Genomic DNA, 22,838 nt, shown 5'->3' on the forward strand with positions numbered 1-22,838 from the left:
CGTCTTTGTCAAGGAAGCAGACATCCTTACTTGGCCAGGTAAAACTTAGTGGATTTGGTGATCAAAGGGAAGCAGTTCAATACTTGCTGACATACTTTTAAAAGATGCAGTTAACATACACACAGTTATACCGGAGACACTGTGCAGGTGTAACCCCTGGGTGCACTGAAAAAGCAAAGAGATCCAATATCTTCCCCTTCATTTGTGTTTGTCTTAACATAATTATGAAGCATTCCAAATTTTCTCCTGCAGCTGAAAACATTCTATAAAAAACCATGTCTTGTATCTATTTTTAAGATCGTTTCTAACCAGCCAAAATTCTCAGAAAGGAAGTATCCTTAAATTTCAGGTTTGCAACAACCTCTGACTCAGTCTCTTAACACATCTACAATATGGGTAAGAAAGCATTACTAACTTTCTGGTGCTGCTGATTTCTGTTCTATATTCTATCTTGAAAGCACACACAAGTGTGAACTTGTTCTGAAAGTTCTGCTAACATTTCCTTTACAACACAGCTCTTCCAGGTAGATCTTTCCTTTCTGATTTCTGAACCGCTCTTCTTTGACAGCACCCTTAGCCTTATTCAATACAGGGGCATTGCTTGCTAGTTGGTTTGGTTTGTTGATTTTCATTATTTTCTACCCCAGAATAGCGGTAGCAAAAAATGTCTTGCCATTTGAGACCTATTTCCTTTGACTCCCAGCTTGAACACAAACATTTGAAAACACTTTTGTTTTTTAATAGTGTCTTGGTTACTTACGTATATCTCATCATTCACCATAATCCAGAGGAAATGGTTAGTGACCTTCTATGCCAATTAGACACTTACAAATCAATGGGCCCAGAGGGGATGCACCTGAGAGTAAGGAGGGAGCTGGCAAAAGAGCTTGACAAGCCACTTTGAATCATTTACCAGCAGTCCTGGTTAACCAGAGAACTCCCAGGTGACTGGAAGTTAGGAAATGTGATGCCTGCCTACAAGAAGGGTTGGAAGGATGATCCTGGTAACTACAGGCCTGTCATCCTCACCTCAGTAACAGGGAAGGTCATGAAGCAGATCATCCTGAGTGACATCACACGGCATGTGCAGGACAATCAGATGATCAGGCCCAGCCAACATGGGTTTACAAAAGGCAGGTCCTGCTTGACCAACCTGACCTCCTTCCACGACAAAGTGACCCAGTTAGTGGATGAGGGAAAAGCTGTGCATCTTGTCTATCTAGACTTCAGTGAAGCCTTTGACACTGTTTCCCACAGTGTTCTCCTGGAGCAACTAGCTGTTCATGGCTGGGATGGCTGTACTCTCACTGTGCAAAAACCTGGCTGGATGGCTGAACCCAAGGAGTGGTGGTGAATGGAGCTACATCCAGCTGGTGGCTGGTCACAAGTGGTGTTCCCCAGGGTTTGGTGCTGGGGAAGCCCTGTTTAATATTTGCATCACTGATTTGGATGAGGGGATCCAGGGCACCCTCGGTGTGTTCCCAGACAACACCAAGCTGGGAAAGAGTGTTGATGTGCTGGAGGGTAGGAAGGTTCTACAGAGGGATGTGGACAGACTGGACCAATGGGCTGAGGACAACTGCATGAGGTTCAATAACATGATGTGCTGGGTCCTGCACTTGGGTCACAACAACAGCGGTGTAGCACAGCAGTGCTACAGGGTGGGGGAAGAGTGGCTTGCGAGCTGCTGTCAGAGACTGGACAGAGTAATCTGGTTTGAGACATCTTGGGGTGTTTGGAATGTGTGTTAGGGGGTGGGTCAGACTTCGCCCAGGTGAGACAGTGCCCTGTCCCCCATTCCCACAGCATCTGTCAAGCATTGCACAGTGGAGGAAGCCCCCAGGTGTCACCTAATCCACCCCTGAGTGGCAAAGCGACTGAAGTCCCACCTGGGAGGAAGGTCCAGAATGGGCCAAGGTTGATGGTTGGACTGGGTGATCTTGAAGGTCTCTTCCAAACTTGATCGTTCTGTGATCCTGTGTGTTGTTGCAGGATAACATTCTCATAAAGTTCAGTTATGGGGTCTTTTTGGTGCACTCTCAGACTAATGCAACTGTAACACAAAACCAATTAGGCTTGCCAGATTTCATGCTGAAACTAAAATTAAAATATTGAGAGGTCAAGATGAAACTATACAGCTGTTCACAAACAGAGCTTGCAGAGAAGTTAGACAAACCTAGCCTTACCAGCAGCAAGCTTGCTCATAATCTTTATACTGGAATATTTTTTAAAGATACATCAAATGGCATCTAAAGAATTCTACTTTACCGATATTTAACCCCTACCTGCAAAGAAAAAAAAACTGAGTCAAATAGGGATGGAAACTCCAACCAGCACCCCTAGTGAGTGGCTATGAGTCTGCAGCTCAAGGATCCTTGGATTTAGGAATTTTATCTAAAAGACTAGTGAGGAGTTATTTAAAGTTAGTTCCCATTTGTAATGAAACATCCCAGAAATGTTCCTGTTCCCAGGAATTTATAATTGCCTGTTATTGTCTGGAAATTGCTCAGATAATATGATGATTGGTGGCAACATGAAACCATGGGCAAATTTAGCAGAGCCAAAATACCAAGCTGCAAATAGAAGCATAAATCCCATCATTACAGAAGGAGTTGGTTGTTTGAGAATGTGCCTTATCCACAGGTATATTTGATAAATATTTTAGAAGTAAGTTGATCTGCATTTCTCATCAGCTGTTGGAGAAATGAGTTGTGTTTCATCTATTCTTTGTAAAGTAATCCACAACCCAGCACTGCATATGGCTGCTGTTTGGACCACTAATCTAGCTGTGAACTATTATTAATTATTATTAATCTAGCTGTGACTAAATAAATTTAGTCTTTGGATTCCTCAGCTGTATATGAAAAACAGTATAGCTGATTTAATATTTACATCCACATGGGTATGTGTTAAGGACATAAAATCTGCACTGCCACTACAGCATGGAAAACATCTGCTATTATGGTAATTCAAATAATAAATTACAATATGCTTTATTGTTAAATCTACATAAAATTTGCATCTTCTGATAATAACTTTTAACATACAAAAAGATGTTTTAGAAAGCAATGCAAATTCTAAGATGTTGCAGTAAAATATTAGGTACCATTTCCTGGGCACCTGAAATGCCTCAATGAAGATGCCTCATGCTCATGTCGCAAAAGTGCATAGGATTCTCACCCCACCGAGGTTTAGATAACAACTGAGGATGTCTTCCTTACCCCCTTTTAAAATAATACAGAGTGGAGTCAGTTCTATTTTAACTGCCTGTGATGATGATTAAGGAGGAGAAACACTGGCCTCAGAAAAGCAGCCTGACATTACCTTCAGACATGCCCGAAGCTCCAGACATTGAAACTGCCTTTTGCTCCAACTCCAGTGGCATCTCCATGCGATGCTCCCACTTAAATTGAGGTTCCCAGAAGACCAGGCCCTGCAGTCTCATTGCATTGCATTAATGAAGTCCATGAGTTTAGGGAAAGCAAAAGAACTTCTGTTTGCTTGTTCCGAACCTCACTTTACCTCTAGTTGGTGCAAACTCACCCTGTTCAAATTCACTTGCACAGTACATATTGAGGAGACATAGTGACGGGACAGTCCCACAGGTCTCCACACATTTTTACATACATTTGGAGGAGAGGAATCCATCCTGCACAGAGATTTTGAGGAAGTCCACAGACAACAGAATGTCCCCAAGCTTTAGCCTCTCAGACTTACTGCAATTGGAATCTCTGCCTAACACAGAGAACTAGGTATAAAAAAACCTGATGATTACTTTGGTTTAGATTCTACTTGACACTTAACCACAACTCCCTGTACATAACATCATATGAGCAAATTCTTCACTCAGCAAAGTCCAGCTGGGGAGTATGTAATTAGATCTCAGCAGAAATTAAGATAAGTAAGCCAGTCTGATACCAGTCTGATACACCATTGCCTCATGATTTAACTAATCCTAATTACAAAAAGAAAAAAAAAACACGAAAACAAAACCAACAAACAAACAAAACCCAACACCAACAAAAAAGCAGTAAAATACACTTGAAAATAAACCCACGGAAATATCATCTTGTATTACACACATGAGCATAATATTTTCTAGCTTATCTTTGACATGGGCTTCATTTTCTGCACACAGGTGTTTTTATGTTTTAAATTATAAATCCCCCTGGTGGAATTCTACATAATCCTGGAAGGAGATGTTTTCCAACAGTAGACATCAAGGTATTATCTTCATATTTTTAGAATTTTCAACATCTCCATTCAGCATCCCCTATGCCATGTACCCAGGACCAAGCATACTCTATTTTTGGTCATTTCTGGTGTAAGACAGCAGCCACCTTGATATCCTTTACAACTGGCAGAGTTTGTGTGTCATCAGATACCCTATGGCATGGTGTTTAGCCTTGATGGTGACTGGGCCAGGCTTACAGGTCTCTCATGTAACAAGCAGACCATGCACTGCCATCAGGAGATGCAGGGTCGGTCCTGCCTCACCCCAGCATCACAGACCATTACATCACCCTGTTCATTTTGGCTTAGCTTGCTATCCTCAGAAAGCTGCATGGGTTTGCATGTAGGAGAAAAGGAGAGAACGTACAGAAAATCTTGACGAATTTCCCTGCTATTTCTGGAAGGCAGCACAGCGAAACTGTGATCTTTCCCACGCAGAAATAGGTCCTGGCTCCCTACTGTCAGCTTGAGCATGTTTCAGCTGAAACCCCACGAAGAGCGGTTGCTATGAAGAACCACTAAATAATACCTAGCTTGTCTTTTATAATAATATTTATCAGAAATGTAACAAAAAGGGTATTTCATAACACAGTATCTAACAAGATGGCTTGTGCAATATCAGCATGCTGGGTCCAGGCTCCCTGTCAAAGCTTTATTCAGATGTTACACTGTCTTGACTAATCATTCCTAATCCTATCATCAGCTGCCATCATGTCAAGATATGTCAGCCTTAAAAATGAAGAGGTATGTTAAGGAAATGATGCCTTGCAAGGAGTAATGATGAATTTGGATTTAGTAGGAAGATAATGACTTATTCTTTGTTGAAGAACCATCTTACGCAACTGGTTCTAGTTCCCAAACGCATTCTTTGCTTCTCACAGCTGCTCTCACAGGAAATTTTTCCTTTTTAAGGTGTTTTACCAAGGATGCTTCACTTACATTTTGCTCCAAGATTAAAAAAGAAAAACAAACAAAGCAAAACAGAACTTTAGGTCTGGGAACTGATTGTAAATGAAACACAAGGTTGTACATGAAAGTGAACTCTTCTGGACTTACAATATACTGTATCAGAAAAACCTGAAGTAAACTTGGTTTACAACTGACTTGCAGTGCAAGGATTGGCATGCTAGAGTTACTTCTTGTTACTGGTGCTGATTGTCATGGTACTCACAGTTACAACTATATCAGTTCTGAAAAGAGGGACACTTTCAAATAATTGCTGCAAGCTGATTGTCATTTGTAAAAACAGTTCTCCCAGAGAACTGTGAGAAGATTGTTTCTATTCTGCTTTGGAGAACTATTGCTGAAAATTACTAATTTGAAAGTATTGCTAAATAAATATTAACAAGAGAATCCATAGGGTGAAATCATGGAGCCAACCCTTCCAACCTTGCCAGAGCCTGCATTACGATCACACCAAAGAGAAAGAACTTTTCTTTTATGTAAATGGAGCTTATATCACCAGGAAGATGAACTAAAACAGTGGTGTTAATTTTGCTTGAAGATCTCGAATCTACAGATGCTGAGAAGTATCAAACACCTATGTCAACAATACTGTCATGTTTCCATTACTATGGAGAACCAGACAAACCTGGGTTAAGGATTAGTCCCATAATATTTTCTCTGCTTTTTAATGAAACCCTCCAAACCATCTTTTATTCCATTTCCTCATGTTTCATTTATCAAAACAGCTAAAAATTAGTCCAATTCTTCTATGAGCCCTACATCCCCTCAAAGAATGAATGAATGGTATGTGGTATTTTGCCTTTCCTAAATTGCCTTTTTATCCATCAAGTGTTTTATCCATTAGGTGATTAATTCCACAAGACTAAAGAAAAGCTTTGTCCAAGAAATCCTCTAAACTTCTATGTATCTCTATGCAAAAAGAAGCAGATGGTTATGTTCTAGCTGCCAGCTCTCCAGGACTGCAATAGGTGAATCACCTTCACTCCCAGAGTTGCTTAGGCACATTAATATGCGATCGTCTGTGCTACTGAGTCTTGTCTCTTGTGTTAGTCAGCATAGTGGTCTGACATATCCAAACTGCATGATTCTACCAGGGATCCCAGCAGAAAATAATCTCTCATCACATGCTTCATAATTCACAGGGTCATGTATGAATATCAAAGGAAATGCAGAAAAGGTTTACCAGTTTGTTCTTTGGAATTGTTATTTTCTTATTCAAAACCTAAAAAGGATGACAAAAATGCAAAAGTCCAACCTTTCAAGTTCAACCTCCTCTTTTTAATTTCAGAGAGAAACTTGGGCCCAGTCCTAGTTTTCACTGAACTAGTTCACATGAATTTGGGCTGAGTAAACACATAAATTTCATTATGTAGCTATAGAGTATTTTAGTCTAGAGGCAGATGATGGCATAAAGAAGGGATCTCAGGTAGTTAGAAAACATCAGCGTGGTAATTTAGAAACATTTATACTGCAAAAGGTGACCAAGAAGAGGAGGATGTTTATACCATATAAATGTATGAAAAACTGAAAAAAACCCCAGCTGGTTTTTTCCCTAATAGTAGGCCATCATTACTTAAATTCCCTTAATATGGCTTTCCTGGCAGATTTAAGATGTTCTCTGACTTGAATGCTAATTGTTCACAGAACTCTCTGGTAACATTCAGAGCTGAAACAAGAAAAACTTAGCAATATTTTCTACAATATGTCTCTATATATATTTTCTCAGCTGCTTTATGTCTGACAATTAATCACCAGCTTTAATTGTTATCAAGCCCAGAACACTCTACAAGATTGATGGAAGCCATGGTAGAAAATTCAATTAGATATCCTATAATTTTTTCCAAGATAATTTGCTTACTGTAACTTGCTTGGACTCATGGAGTATTTTGGTAAAGATCTTAAATGCTACAGACTTTTTCTGCATGCATCACAAATCTGATTATCTCTTTCTCTGCCCTTTGTACAGACATAGTCTCTCCTGCCAGTCCTAAGCATATGGAAGTCATGAGTCAGCCCTAAGCCATTGAATGATGAGTTTGGATGGAAGAAAGAAACTGCAGCATTTTAAAGAGTAAGTAGAGATTCTTATCTTGTTTCTGATAAGATCTCTTTTATAATGTTCTATGTGGTTAACAGATAAATGCTTTCTTTACCCTTTTGTGTCAGAATGATTTGGGGGAAAAAAATTAAGAAGTTATATAATGCAGTCAGAGTTGTGAAGAAGTAAGGATACTGAGACCTGCAAGGCCCATAGGCTCACACCAACAGCTGTCAGATGGAGGAAGGACAAAAGGAAAAATTTATACTGCATCCCTGTCATTATATTGTTGAGCCTAAATCTTACCAATAGGAACCTCCTTAATTACCCTGAAATGGGCTGCAGTGCAGCTAAACTCAGACAGGAATAAATAACCATAATAACAGCAACAACAAAGCTAAACAGGCTGTAAAGCCCCATAATTGGATTCATAAATCTGAATCTGTTAGAAGGTTAGCACTCGGGCTAATGCAGCTTGACCTGGAGTGATTGTTGATGCTGCACCAGCTATAAGACTCCTGCGGGTGAGCAGTGAGGGGGAAAATATATAAATAAATCAACGAGGCTCTTGGGAGCACTTTAGGAATCACCCTTACAGCCTGCCATAGTTATCATTCAGCCTGCAGCATCTCAGTGCTAGAGACAGCAATCTAATCTTTACACTGCAGCAAGCAGTAAAACAGCACCCCAGCTGCTGGAACAGGGAAAATGCTTCACACACAGCAGTGAGCTGATAATTGCTGATGTCAAACAAGCTTATTAAATGGAAGGATTTCATCCACTCCACCCTCCCAGCAGCCGCACCCTGTACAGCAACGTGACAGCAGTGCCCAGCAGTGATCTGAGACACTGCAGTTTATCACACCAGTGCCAGCCCGAGGCTCCAACCTAAGCAGCACAATCGAGACTCCCCCCTCACCAGCCTCTGCTGCCATCCTGCTCCCTGAGAGACATCACCAGCAGGAATAAAGTTTGCCTTTGGAAGGGCTGACATTGTGTGAGCCCTTGTTCTGCAGAGCACTTTCCACACAGCAATTATATCCTGCTCTATTTGCCTTTATGTTGTTCTTACCTGAATTATTTTTAGGGGATATAATAAACCTCATTTCTGTTAAATGAACCATCAGGGCATACATAACCTTTCTGCAAGTTATACTGCTCTTTAATAGCACCACCTGACACAAATTAGCATGTTAATCTCTACAAATAACAACAAAAATAATAATAATGATAGCATTTTGATGGCTTTATTAACATATAGTTATCTAGCAGCTTGTAAAATATTCATGCAGCACTTTTGAAACTCTGTAGCTCAACAGTGCAAGGACTCCTTTTTGTTGGCCAATAGCCTGTGAGTTTGGGTGATCATTCAAACATGACACTGAAACATCATCTCTGTGAAATTACAACAAGGAGGTGAAAATTAGTCCAGCTCTCAACATTTCTCAGCTTTAGACCTGTTTCTTCATGTTATGGGTCAAGTATCTTTCAGAGGCCTAGGCTTGAAACACCCCTGAGAATACCTGTGTACAGGTGATCTCTGAGCATCTCTGGATGGTTTTGCTCACTTTCTTACAGCCATAGTACTGGAAAACAAGCCCTAGTTTCTGTCCAGTTGAGGACAATGTCATCTGAACAGTGTTATGTGCCATGCCTTCATACAATTCCTTAAATTTCCAATAAAACATTAGTGGTATGTAGGTTATAGTTCAGGGTGTAGAGAGAAGTTGGCTTTGTAAACATTTTGGTACAATCCCACTAATGCCCTTAGCTTGTGAAGACAGTTTTCAATCTAGTACAAGACCAGAAAAAGGTAAAACCCCATTTTCTTCCTCATCCCTCAATAGAGTATTGAAATCTATTTAATATTTCTTTTTAATCTGATCAGAATATGTTTTATAGGTCAGAATAAATTTTCCAAGCCTTGGGACTAATTCATTTTACTCATAGTTCCATAGCAAAACCCCCACAAATGCTTAAGAATTTTTCAATAGTTCATTTCAGAAGCTTCTCCAGAGAAGATAATGGACACTTTTCACCCATTTCATGTCTCAACACCTAAGGCAAAGTTAGTTTTTAGTATTTACTAAGAGTACTAAATGGAATTTCCAAATACTGATAGCATTCATAGTGAGTTCCATAATACTTTGGTATTTGTTGGTTGTATATGCTTTTTTCCTATGCTCAGATTGTGATCTATCACCCTCATATATATCTATATCCATATCCTACACAACCCTCATTAAGTTATTTCCAGAGTTACCATATTTTTTCTTAATGCAACTTTCTATCACCTCATTAAAATACTGTACTAATTTACGTTAATTTGTACACCGAAGTTGTGTTCAGGGGTTTTTAAACTCTCACTTGGCAAGCTCTCAGATTTTAATACATTGAAGTTCTGAGTTATCTCCAGGATGGTGTTTCTGTTAATCAGCTACTGTTACGTCAGTTTTGCTTTTGCCTTTGTTTATACTTGAAAATTCTTAATACATCAAACTTTAGGCCAAGGACCTTAAACTCCAGAGACAGAGGCAATACAAACTTCAAATCAGTCGTGACTTTGGGAATCATGCAAAGCATGCATCTGATGAATAAAATAATACAAGAAGAAGAGAGAAGATAGGAAGTATAAGGCATGTTCTGATAGCAGCCTTCTTCTCACTAGTAAGAGGCCAAATATTCACCTCAGTCTCAGAGAATCATCATTTAAATTATCAGAAAAAAATGGTATACACTATTTTTATGTTACATGTTATATATTTTTAATAAAGGTATTGTTTAAAAGAAGAGACAGAAAATGCCAAAACCACTCAGCTATTGCCATCACCAACTCAACCTTGACATAATTGTAAGAGGCCGCAGACTCAAAATTTTCTCCAACTTAGGTGTTTAATCTACACTGAACAACTCCTGCAGAACTAGTATCTGCTGCTGAATCAATCTATACTGCAGAAAACAGCATGACAAACACCACTCTAGGTCATCAGTGCCAGCCTTTAGAAAGTTCTTAGGAAATATTTTACTTTAACACTAAGCAACATTTTCTGAGTTTGGTTGCATCTGTTTCAGGCTCACTAATATGTTACATAGGTCTCATCAAAAAAGAGGTACCTGTAGATGTTTCTCCACAGATATAACTCAGATGAAAATGCTGCCTGCAGTAGTAAAATAATCTCTAGACTAAGTTGACTAGAAATATGATATGCCTGTATACCTGAGCAATCTTCCAGTATGCCAAAGGTGATGTGATCACAAACTCTGTTGTGAGTAATAGTGGAGGTCATTTCGATGCATAGGGAGAAGACCCATTCTTAGGCTCCATGGAGATATTTCAGCCTACAAATGACTTATACAGGAGAGAATTTTGTACAGTGAAAGCTGGTTTATTTGCTTTTATAAGTGAACTCTCAGAGGGCCTGATTTTAGGAATGCTTGGCAGTACCAAGAGCTTTACCCAAAAATTAAAAGCAGATGGTGTGCAGTCAGTTTTGTTGTGTACAACATTTCTGTGTATACATAAAAGTTGACAGTTGTAATGCTAGATTTTGCTTAGCAGGCTGTAGCTCCCTAAGAGCTCAGAGGGGCTTCCTAGGGCAATGCGACCCATCGCATCCCGCAGTCCATGTCGGACGGCCTCGTGATCTTGCTCTGGCAGCTAGCAGCGTTACAACCAGTGATGATGAAGGAAGTGAGAAGAGTCTCTCATGAGGGTTTGAGATGGCTTTAATCACATCTTGTCCCCACGATCTCCATAGGTACAGAGACCTCGTGGTCTGGGCTTGGGGGCATTTTGTCAGGGGCCCAAGGGCGGTCCCTAGGCGGGGTTGGGGTACAGGAACCAATAGGGAGAAACCAAGGGAGTGGCCAGGGCTAGGGCAGGGGGCGGGGGGAGCATGTGAAATAGGAAAAGCAATGGGTTAACGGATCGCCACAGTTGATTACTTTATTTTCTAGACATCTTTATGAATTTCACAGACAGAGACTTCTGATTTCTTGGTCTACAACAAGCACAGCAATATCTCATCATTATCCTAACTATCCCACAACTCTGGGTTTTGGTACATGAAGAGGCAAAGAAGAAAGCAGGAGACCTTTTCTCTGCAGACATTCATAGAACATGCCATGAGTTCTCAATGTTAAGGAGAGCAAATATTTCCAAAAAAAGGAGACTCCTAAGTTCATGGTTTCCTACAAAAGTTTGTGACTGTCAAACAGGTTTTGAAACAGTGCCTTTGTTTTGTACAGGCCCAATTCTTCCATGCAGTCCTAGATCCTGCAATGCTACATCACTCAAAATGATGGATTGCAACTAGATCATAAGTTTGCATGTCTCCTTTCTAGTGTTCACTAGACAGGTGCAGCTATCAGACCTGTGTGTTAAGTGTGAGATGGATTTGGCAACAGCAACGAGTGCATGCAAAGAGAGTATGTAAAGGACCACCAAGTCAGATAGAGTTCTGAGCAGGAGCTGTGTAGATCATCTCCTTTAAGTGAGCTCCTCAAACGGATTTTTAACCATTATCAACCTAAAGCCACTATCTCAGAGTGCAAATGAAGGTTTACCATCCAGTCTCTCCCTCTGTGTGGTATTTCTGCTGATAGGACTGGTTCCAGCAAATCCAGTGACTCTCTGAAGTGCCCCAAGCACTGCCCAGTCCCTCAGTCCCCAGCAAATTTAATTTCTGTTCTTTCTGAGATCTGACTGCACATTGTATCTCTCCACTGCACTGGTCTCCCTGCAGAAGCCCAGCTCTGGACTCTGGCCCCTTGGCTGCCAGGCATGTTCTTTCCTTCCCTGACCAGCCCCCACACCCCTCTCACTGCTTTCCAGGTGGTTCTGTAGAAAGCTAATTATCTTTAATCATTAAAAATCAGCATGAAAAGGTATGAAGAAATAAATCAAGTGCACTGGGTATCAAAAAAAATCCATATTCCATGAAGAATCACACACAGACAATATTCACCCTTCAAAGGAATCCAGGAAAGATAAGGAAAACATGTCTGGTTTCAGTCAGACATTCACTCTCAATTTGGAGTCCACAGATCCACCAGAAAACAGTTGGGGGTAGCAAATCAAAAGGAGAAAACTGCTTCCCAAAGATTACTAATGCCTGATGACAAGATGTTGTTATTATGGTTTCCTTCATCATAGAGTACCATATAACCTGGCTCTGTTCTTCTGTGAGCAACAGTCAAGCTCAGTGTCCTTATCTCACCACACAGAGCAGTTACAAAAAATACATTGCTGTATTAAAACCATCACTTGGGGTTGGTATAAGATACAGTAAGTAATAGAAAGCAGTTATATTTTTCTACCAAATAATACAAGTCAGTTAAACATTTCCATCAAATTACCCTGTCTTACTTAGGAAGCCTTTTGTTAAAAATGTAGCAACTGTAATTGCTCAGGAGGTAAGAACAGACTCACCTTTTTTTCCTTTTCCTTTTTTCCCCCCATTTTTTTTGTCACAATAGCCTTAAGCTCATTTAAAGAACCAGGAAAATTAAATTATGAGTATTATTTAGAATAATAAGAACTTGACACTGAACTATTCATCACAGAAAAAAATGGAATGTTTGAATTTATTTGTCTGACATTTACATATGCCATGTTTCCTCTGCTAACCACGAAGCTGTCAATCTATTATTTATGGAAACAAGAGACCAGAAATAGGTGTACATGGTTTCAGACAAACCTACTGGCCTGTGCAAATACTCATTTCTTCCCTCATTCTGTTTAAAGCCTCTCTACTTTTGAAAAACAGATGATTATTGCATTGAATAGCACCTAATGATGTAAAATCATGATATTCTAAAGGCTGGGAAATTAATCGTTTGGCTCTAATACAGATAGAGTGCTAAACTTGATATTAAACCACTATATTTCATGCAAAGCATCGGTATTTCCTCTTGAAGGTGTCAGCCTTTCTAAGAAGATCATAATACTTAAGTGACATCCATTTTCAATTAACTTTTATTTATTTATTTATTTATTTATTTATTTTTGCAACCTAGAAATTGAAGAGGGTTTCTGAATTACCTAGGCTCTCAGAAGAGTTGAGAGAATAGTTTTCAACAGGGAGCTCTTCCATGCATTCCCACTTCTTTTTTTAATTGCAGATATACCTGTGTGTGAAGTGTGTGGTTTCTTCCTACATATGCATTTAACATAAACTACCAACTAGTCAACAATGCTTCTACAAATCATATCTTCCTGCTGGGTGTTGTCTGTGAGATTACTCTATTTTGGGCCACAAATTAAGTAAGGTTGGGTCCACCATCCCCTGTGTGTGGCACGTGGTGGTACATGACTTCATAGGCTGGAGCTCAGCTTAGGTGAGATACATCCTGTTCCCAAGCAGGATTGTGCAGATCTGTTTTGTCCCCTTCAGGCATCAGGGAAGCAGGAATGGATCTCTCAGGGCAGAGAAAGTCTGAGATATGAAGTCAGAGTTTTGAGACATGACTCCTAAGACCAACCAATTCTGACCCAAAATGTGCTATCTTATGCTTAACTGTGCCAAGGCCGTGGGAGGAAACATGGAAGTGTAGAGCCTTATGTTTAGACAAGAGTGCGAGAGCGCCTTGCAAGCTCTTGTCTCTTCTAGCCACAGATGAAAGAACCAAGATGAGGAAAAAGAGCTCTGTGAAAAATTTTCTAGGCTCTCTATTTACAGTGGCCTAGAATTAATTTCCGAGCCTTTCAGCTGTCTCTCAAAAAAAAAAGAGAAAAGTCTGACTTTCCTCCTCTTCAGCAAGGAAGCTAAACCTAACAAAGACAAACCAACAAGCCAGTACCAGCCTTAAGAACACAGGCAAGCTGAACCAGACCCCATCCACTCTGCTCCGGATAACAGCCTGTGCAAAATGATTCAGCAACAAGGATAAGAACAGACAAATTTCTTCCCCATCTTTCTCCCAACTCAGGGTGAAGGTATAAGGCAGATTGAGCCAATATAAACCCGAACACCACTGTGCTCCCCAGCAATATAGTCCTGCCCACCCCTTCATCCAGGTGTTGGCACGGACCAGCAAAAGGAGATGACAGAAAAGTAACCCTACAACTAAGAGACTAATGGTTTTATATCTCAGAGACCTGAAACAGCCTCAAGCGTATGCCAATGCCAGTACAAGAGGGTAGTGGAGCAGGGGCAAATGGACATCTGGCTTTGGATGGGGCAGGAGCACAGCAGTGCCAGTCAATGGAGTGACACTGCGGTGGCACTGCACACACAACTTTCAACTGACATATCTCTATATACTTGTTTTGCAGACATCATTTGGACTCACCTACATTTTTAGCCCCCACTAATAGCAGCAAGGTCCAAAACTAATTCCACCCCAAATGAAAAGGTACGTGTCTGAAATCTGCTGCCCAGTGATATCTGTCCTCTCAAGCCTCTCCCTTGCTACCTGAAGCATATCAGGCATCTCTCCTTGCATAGGATCTGCTCTATAAACCAACAGTCCTTACCACATTATATAAATAACAGGTAGTGTATATATATGTCAAAAGAGAGAGCTATCATGTTTTTATAATTGTATTACTTTTTTAGAAATGCAAGGAATTATGCTCAGACCTCCACAAATGTACTCTCAATATAGATGAATGATGGTTATTCACATTATGATAAAAAGAAAAACTGTAAACACCGTATTTTTTTCCCCCTAATAGTCTTTCTTAATGTTCTGTCTGCTTTTTTTGAGCAGTGCTGAGCACTGAACCAATGTTTTTAGAGAACAATCCCCAGAGACTCTGGACTCTCTGTCTTGCATGGTAATGTGGTGCTGATCTCACTGTGGGCGTATAGACACAATAGGTTTTCCTCAGTGCTTTACTTTTATTTGTAGATACAGAATATGAATTTCATGTTATGTTGTCATCTAAATATTCAAATAGAGATATAAATATACATATATATATTATACAGGCACACACACACTTGAATTATACCATGTATAACTATTTTTTAGTATATTTAACAGTGAATACCTCAGCACAGATGCCTAAGGAATTCCGTTGCCTTCCTCCCTTGTGAAATAAGACTCTTTATCCCTACTTTACATTTCCTACCTTTTAAACAGTTATTAATATGCAGAGGACCTTCTCCCCATCCTGCCACAACTTAATTTCTTTAAGAGAATTCAGAAAAGGACCTTGTAATAAAATTTTTAGCAGAGTATCAACTGGATCACTTTTTCAGTGTATTCAGTGATGATCAAACAGTCCAAATAGATTTGAAAGATACTAATCCCCTTCAAAAGTTGTGTCAGTTCTCCCTCCTTATACTGTTCTTACCCTTTTGTCTATTAGTCCTAGGATGTCTTCGAACAGTTCACACAACACCAAATTTATAGATTGTCTGAATTCCCTATCCTACTTTAATCCTTTTTAAAAGTTAAATTTTTATTTGCCATTTCACTCTCATCTAGTACCACAACTGATTTAATCAATAGACTCCATAGCATAGCCGAGGGCTTCCATTTTCATATTTATGTTCCCTCAGGGCTCCCAAATAAATAGCACCTGGTTCTGGTAATTTGCCTGTATTTACTCTATCTATGTCTTCTAAATCTTATTCTTTTGACACTTTCATTTGAGAAAGTTCTGTTTCGAACTCTGATCCCTGTAATACAAAGCCCTCTGGTTCCAATGTCTCCTTGGTGGTGATGTTCACTGAAAAGAATTGGTTTAATTTTTCTGCATTTTTGCCCTGTGAGAACTGCTATTAAACAATGATCATCTATTGTCCCCACAGTCTTTTTGGAAGGCTTTCTAATATGTTTGACAAATAACTATATTTTTAATTTTTATGTCTTTAGAAAATTGTTCCCCAAAGTCTTTTTTTTTCTGCCTTATTAATTTTACATTTAACTTATATTCTTTTTCCATTCAAATGTGATGTTCATTTTAGGCCTCTAAACTCCTAGTAATCTCCCCTTCCTCTGCTCTTTAACTTTGAGGACTTGTTTGGAGTTCTTTTCCAAGTTTTCTTTTTCCATTAATAGAATAAATATATTCTAACATTCCAGTATATTATGTTTTAGCAATCTCCATGTTAATGCCACAAACACTTTTTTTCTTTTGGCAGCTCCTTGTAATTTCTTTGAAGTAGTTTCTTGATTTTGATGTAGTTCTGCATTATTGCAGGGAAAGGGCTAAATCTGAGACTATTGTGATAATTATTGTGTTTAGCTATTTAGCAGTAATGTTCTGACTCAGTCCCAGGTCAGAATAACTCAAGACTTGGTTCTCCTGACGTTGCTCCAATGACTGCTTTAAGAAGCAGCCATTTTCGGGGCCTAAAAGCTATTCTTGCAAAACACATCTCATCCTGACATTCACCCTTCCCTCCTGGAGCTACACAGGCAAATCTTTTCTGTCAGTGTGATCTCTGCCATCTCCATGAAGACGTCTTTGTTGCTCTCAGAAAATCAGGCAAAATTTAGAGAATAATTTCAAACTGTAGAGACTTTACATTCTCAATGGACATAACTTGTTTACTTTACTTGATTATAAGTAGTCTAAAGACAGGACTAAAACCTGCATCTTCCAACCTTTTTTCTTTAATCAGCATGTTTCTGCTCATGTTCATTTCTGTCCCTAACCATTTGACTTTTAACATCAGTGCACAGATGAATAATCAGCAGTAAGAATTTCATAATTCAGTAAGCTGAAGGGGTTCTCTGCCAGCAAGTGAGATTCCAGGAGAGAACTTTACCAGTCTTGTGGCTACTCCCCCAGCAATGCCCCTGAAGCATTCTGTGTTGATAGAATCCTTGCAAAAGAATGAAGCAGGCCAAACTTTAACATGAACCTCGGTCATTGTCTCAGTGCTGGTTTGAGGTCTCAGTCCTCCAGGGTGACAGACCATTGTGGTCAGACATCTGGCATGATGCTTTACAGTGTAAAGCTTAGTCCTTTCTTTTTTTTTTTACTCCTCAGCACAGCAAAGAAATGTCTGACCTCACCCTGTGCTGCTTTTCTGCCTCACCCTCTCTGCTGTGTCAGCCACTGGGCTCCTCCAAGCACAGATAGCACTGATGCCTACTCCAGGAAGGGAGGAAGGGAGGAAGGGAGGAAGGGAGGAAGGGAGGAAGGGAGGAGGGAAGTCTTTGCTTTTTTAGACATTAAAGGAAGCAGAAAGTGGAGAGTCTGTCTTCACTGCAAGAGTTAGCTTGTAATTTTGTCACTGCAGGATAGCACACAGAGAGCTGAGCCCATGAAAGGCATCACCACTGGCTCCAACTGGCACAAAGATTTCTAAAGGGGATTGCACACAACTTTATTTGCTCCAATAAGCTGAGCCGCAATTTTTTCTTTTCCAAGAAGGAATCGTGGGAGAAATTGACTGTCTGTCTTATTGTATCGGGAAAGGGGGAATTACAGCAAACCAGCACATGACTTGCTGCACCAACACAGATACAGTCCACATCCACACAATCTAATCAGCTACACTAACTTGAGACAAGATCAGTTTGGGTGATTCAGATTAATAGTTCAATCCAGAAGTACTAGCACACATTAAAGTTAAGGCATTTTCCTTTTGTATGGAATTTGAGTTATAAGTGGAACTAACATCTCAGAGAAAAATAAGCCCTGGGCCATTTTCCTATGGAACAATGAAAAATGTGAAAAAAAACTTCAAATAATAGTTATTTTATTCTAGCACCTGCATAGCCTTGCTATGCAGTGAATGTTGCTGACTAATTAATGAAGTCCATCTGATGATGTCTCTCTGTGAAGAGCTTAGAATATATATTTCAAATTACTTTTGAAAATTTAATCATCAGAAAGTAGAATTTGCTCATTAGTTAGTAATAATATATTAAGTTCCTCTGTCTGTCCCCAGATCAAATGGATAAAGACTAATTAATTAAAGGCATGCCACAGAATATGTGTAGTCCCACTGGTGGCATAAAATGTAGCAAAGGAAGCTATAAATCCTGGATGTTAAATGTGCAGCAATGTGTTAATGGAGCACTGGAATGGATTGCCCAGAGAGGCTATGGAATCCCTCACTGGAGATGTTCAAGAACTGTCTGAACACAATCCTGTGCCATGTGCTCTGGAATGACCCTGCTTGAGCAAGGAGGTTGGACCAGGTGACCTTCCAACCTTACCCATTCCATGATTCTATAACAGCCCTTCACTAACACGGATACTTTATAAAAAATAATAGAAATATTTCAAAATGTACAGATCTAAATAAAGATTTTCCTCATCCTAGCTCCAACATGAAATTTCTCTGTGATGGTTTTTTTCTAGAGCAGTACAGCATTCAAGCCTTTAAAAGCTTTTAAAGGGATATTTCTGTTCTCGCCCTACAACCAGTTAAAGTGATTTTTTTGGGGTAATAGAAAAACCTCATTAAAAGTACAATATATTTTGCATTGCCCACAAACATCTGTGGAAATATCCTAGCTGGAATCATCACTCTAACATAGCAGTCATCATCTACCTGGCAAATGTGCAAAGTTCTTTCTGAGGAATAGGTTGTGGTATTTGGCCACTTAATAAGCCTCACAGTCACAGTGTCCTGCAGGAGGAAACAGAAGTGCTCCTCTCTCTCACCTGGAGGTGATGTCCATGTCCTTGACTTTCAATGGAGAAGGGAATCAAACCTGACCTATACAAGTGGCCATGTGCAAACAGGGCACTGCTTTCTCAGTGCCTTTCTGCTAGGAAGCACAGCCTTTGCAGCTATGAATTAAGGGCTGTCCCATCACAGAATGTGGGAGTCTCTGCTCTGCTCTGCCTCTAGAAGGCTGAAGCCTAACGATGACTCAAGTTAATGAAGGTGAATTAAAATCTATAAAGGTGCTTTATGTAATTCGTTTATCATGTCATGAAAGACATTTATATATATTTGCTTAAAATTCCTCAACATAATTCCTGTGAGTAGCACAGAAAGAACATTATTTCCAATATTTCTACTTTTATATTATATATACTTATATATTTGAAAGCAACCCAATTTAATTTCACTTTACAGCAATTCACATTTGGCAGCCATTCAGGGGAGCATAACAAATTCAGATCACCATAGGAATTATATCTAAATTCTAATAGGAACCAATAGCATTTATGTGAGTAGTTACAGTACATAAACCAGAAAATTAAGACAATTTTTTTCAATATGTTTTATTTTGTTATTTGAATACTGATTTCTGTAGAATGTAAGGAGGCTACAGATACATATGCTAAGCTTATTTACTTCACAGACCAATATTGTATGTGTTAGTCTAAAGACAATAATTCTTAAGTTTTCCTTTTTGCATTCATTCCATGTCTCATTCCTCTTTACAAAGCACAGCATACAGGTTTCTTCCTTTGCATTCTTTACATATTTCTGTCAACCATACCTCTCACTGACAGTGGAATACCTTTCCTTCCCAGCCACAGTATGGGATTTTTAATCATAACTGATTCTCATTTTCCTTCTTCTCTCCTGACACTAAACACATTTGCCTTAATTTGCATATTAAAATCAATGTCACAGTCAATCGTTAGGAGTTTACCGAAGTCATAATAGCTGACATGGGTATTTTTTTGTCTCTTGGCTGCTGTGTAACATGAATGATCTTATAAACTTCCCATTTGCTCCTCATAGCATATCCCCTTCCTGCAGAGCAATTTAAGAAATTGCATTCTAAGAAAACTGTTTCCCAAAAGATTGATTTCCAGAGGAAGGCAGAATGTGCATCCCAAACGCTTCTATAGGAGTAGGTGGATGTCAGTCAAGTGATGACAGAGTTCTCTCTGACTCCCACACATTCCTGCATCTTTGCATTCCAAGGTCAAAGCCAGCTGCTTGCTGACTAATCTTCTCCCAGAGTTCAGTAATGAGTACTCATTTCTGATTCTCCATAATAATAATTTTTAACAAACAGGTTTCTCCCCCACCCCTTGACTCTGAATGTCAAAATAAATTTACTGAACCCAGCAGGAATATGATCAAGTCCAGAAGAAGTTTTTGATTCAGAGGTCTGAAAAATCTTCAGCCTCATGCTCACTTCACTATTTCTCCTTCATTAAAATTTCTTATTTTGGAAATGCATGTTGATTTTGAAACATCTCTGTTTTAGCGAGTTCTGTTAGCATTATTTCCTATTTTCTTGTGAAAACTCACATCTGACATCTTTTATTCTTCATCATCAAATATTTGTCATTTTTTAATTTGCATGAACTTCCTTACATCAAAATTCCTTTCTAAAATCCTTCTAAAACCTTTTAAAATAAAAATGTTAATATTCAAAATTATGAGAGAGCCATCAATTTTGACCTCTTCCAGTGATTAGCCTTATATACTGAGGAACACACAGCTTCAATCTCACTCTCAGAACTGCCTACATAAAAATATTTTTAAGATCCACACACATTTTCTACAAAGGTGAATTGATTTTAAATACAGGATAGAGATTATATCTGCAGGTATTAATTGGCCAGCACTTCCATCTCTTTGGAACTGCTACTTACAATTCCTACATTTTCTAAGAGACTGGTGCTTACTAACCAAGTACCTTTTCTCTCCATACCCCGTGTTCAAAATAATGACTACTCTATTTTGTGATTTTGCTGTTTAGATCTCAAATAGTGTCTCTTTTTCACTTCCTAGTTGATTAACAGAGCTGGTTCCAAGTAATGCTGCCTATATCCTATCAAATCTTTTGTTGTCCCTTCTTTTGCTGATTCTCTGGGCTGGGAAATCTGTTTTCTTAAGCTGCCCTTATAACAAGACTGCTGCACACTCCTCCCTGCCTCCTTTCTGAAGTTATCACTGTTAGAGGTCCAAATACAGAAGGCATCAACATGCAATACTCCAAATGCAAAGACTTTTTCCTCATGAGACTGGGTTGCATGCGAACAAGTTCCGCTTGCCAGGATGAGTTCTGTGGCTTGACTTGATCCCCCTGTAACTACTGCTTCCAGCAAATGAGCTTTCCTCTGCTCACTTCTGCTGTAGCACAGTCTACTCCCACTCTCTTGCCTGTCCATGAAAAATAGAAAGGGAAAAAATAAGCCCTTTTACCAAAACAAACATACAAAAAAAGAAACCCAACCAAATGAGCCACCTAACAGAAAAAATAATTATAAGATCCATGACTTTTAATAAAATTACTTTCAAAATCACTTACCACAATCACTCCATCCTATCTAGCATGGCCTATTGTCAGATTCATACTGTTTCTGGTCTAATTTATATAGTAAATTTTATGGAGCAGAATTTTTTCTTCTTATTACATACATCTGGTATAATGAGGGTTAGTTTGTGCTTGGCATCTACAAATATCTTAAGAGATGGGGATAGCCTGTTCTGCTATCATGTATCTCCAAATGCTGCATGAAGTGTTTTGGTTTGGGGTTTTATTGACATAGTACAAGCTCCCAGGTAAAAGAAGAGACCTGGCTGGTTACCATATGGCTGAGGGGAATACTCGATGCCATGTAATGGGATATCACCTTTCTTCAAGTAATCAGATAGTTTTGCCTAAGTGATGCTACTGCAAGACCTTACAGAGTGAGTGTAAGTTCTTTCAGTCCCACAAAGACTAAACTATTTATCAGCATTTTTAAAATGTCATTGATAGCAGAGATATTATATTTATACAATGCTTTTGTAAAAATAAGAACTGAATAAAAAATAGAGCTGAGATTTAAAATAACAAAGTAAAACAGCAGAGAAACTGTTTTACCTCACATGCAGCAAGGGCCACATGCTCACCAGTGGGGGTTACCTCATTTCTTCCACTGTAGCAGTGCTGACTGTTGTGCTGGGGATTTGCTGTGAGCAGGCAGGCGCATAAGGGTTTTATCAAGCAACTGTGGGATCCTGCTTGAATGCCCAGAGGACACAGATATTGAAGATTCCAAAAGGTTCTTAAATCCCAGTTTCCCCAAACTGACTGCAAGAATCGCCTCCCCTATCTCAGAGGTCACAGCTCCATCTCCCCGTGGCAGGCTGTAGAGCTTGGCTGACCAAGCAGGCTTGGTATCACTCCTGCTGGCCTCAGCATTTTGATGTGTACCTACTCTCCAGGAGTCTGGAAGGTAAGAAATTCAGGAAAACAGTTTCATACAACTTCTCTTTTAATTCTTTCTAGGTGAAGGTGTCAAGAATTTGCCTTGCAATGAAAACTTCTGCAAATAGCCTGGGGGAGGGGATTAGGTTTTCCTTTTTTTTTTTTTTTTTTAATCTTCCAGGTTATTTCCAAGGTAAATAATAAATCAATACTTCTCTTGAAACTGAAAATAGTTTTTCAGTCAGTTCTATTTTTAAATTCTTAGATGACTTTCAAAAATGTGGTTTATCTCCTTAGGGCAGTAATTTGCTTATGAAAACTACCTGAAATCAAGAGAATCCACCCAGCCAGCCACTTCTCTGACCCTGGCAAATTAATATACTAGAACACATGAAAGAAGAAAACATAGCAGAGCAATACTTTTTTTCCTCCTAGTTCTGTGCCTGCTAAACTACTTGAAGTAAAACATTTATTAATCTTTAAAAACATTGAATTTAATTACCCTGACTAATATTAGCTTGTACCAAATGTTACAGATATGTTTCCTTCATAAAGTACAAAATGTTCTTCTAAT

The 22,838-nt window shown here is 39.2% G+C and overlaps 1 long non-coding RNA gene across 4 annotated transcripts in view; it reads left to right on the forward strand.

The window, feature by feature from the left end:
* The window catches only part of LOC121668608, a 69,419-nt gene that overhangs the window by 36,278 nt on the left and 10,303 nt on the right, over positions 1 to 22,838 (forward strand). For 3 of the 4 annotated variants that reach the window (XR_006017488.1, XR_006017491.1, XR_006017492.1), the window contains exons 4-5: positions 7,166 to 7,270; positions 14,514 to 14,593. This is a non-coding gene — a long non-coding RNA (uncharacterized LOC121668608). Of the gene's footprint in view, positions 1 to 7,165; positions 7,271 to 14,513; positions 14,594 to 22,174; positions 22,293 to 22,838 lie in introns of all 4 variants that reach the window. The other variant, XR_006017489.1, reaches the window with a different exon arrangement.

The sequence above is a fragment of the Corvus kubaryi genome, unplaced genomic scaffold (genome assembly GCF_017639235.1).
Source record: "Corvus kubaryi isolate FWS band 111438036 unplaced genomic scaffold, C.kubaryi_AGA036_p1.0 133, whole genome shotgun sequence".
Lineage (NCBI taxonomy): Eukaryota > Metazoa > Chordata > Aves > Passeriformes > Corvidae > Corvus > Corvus kubaryi.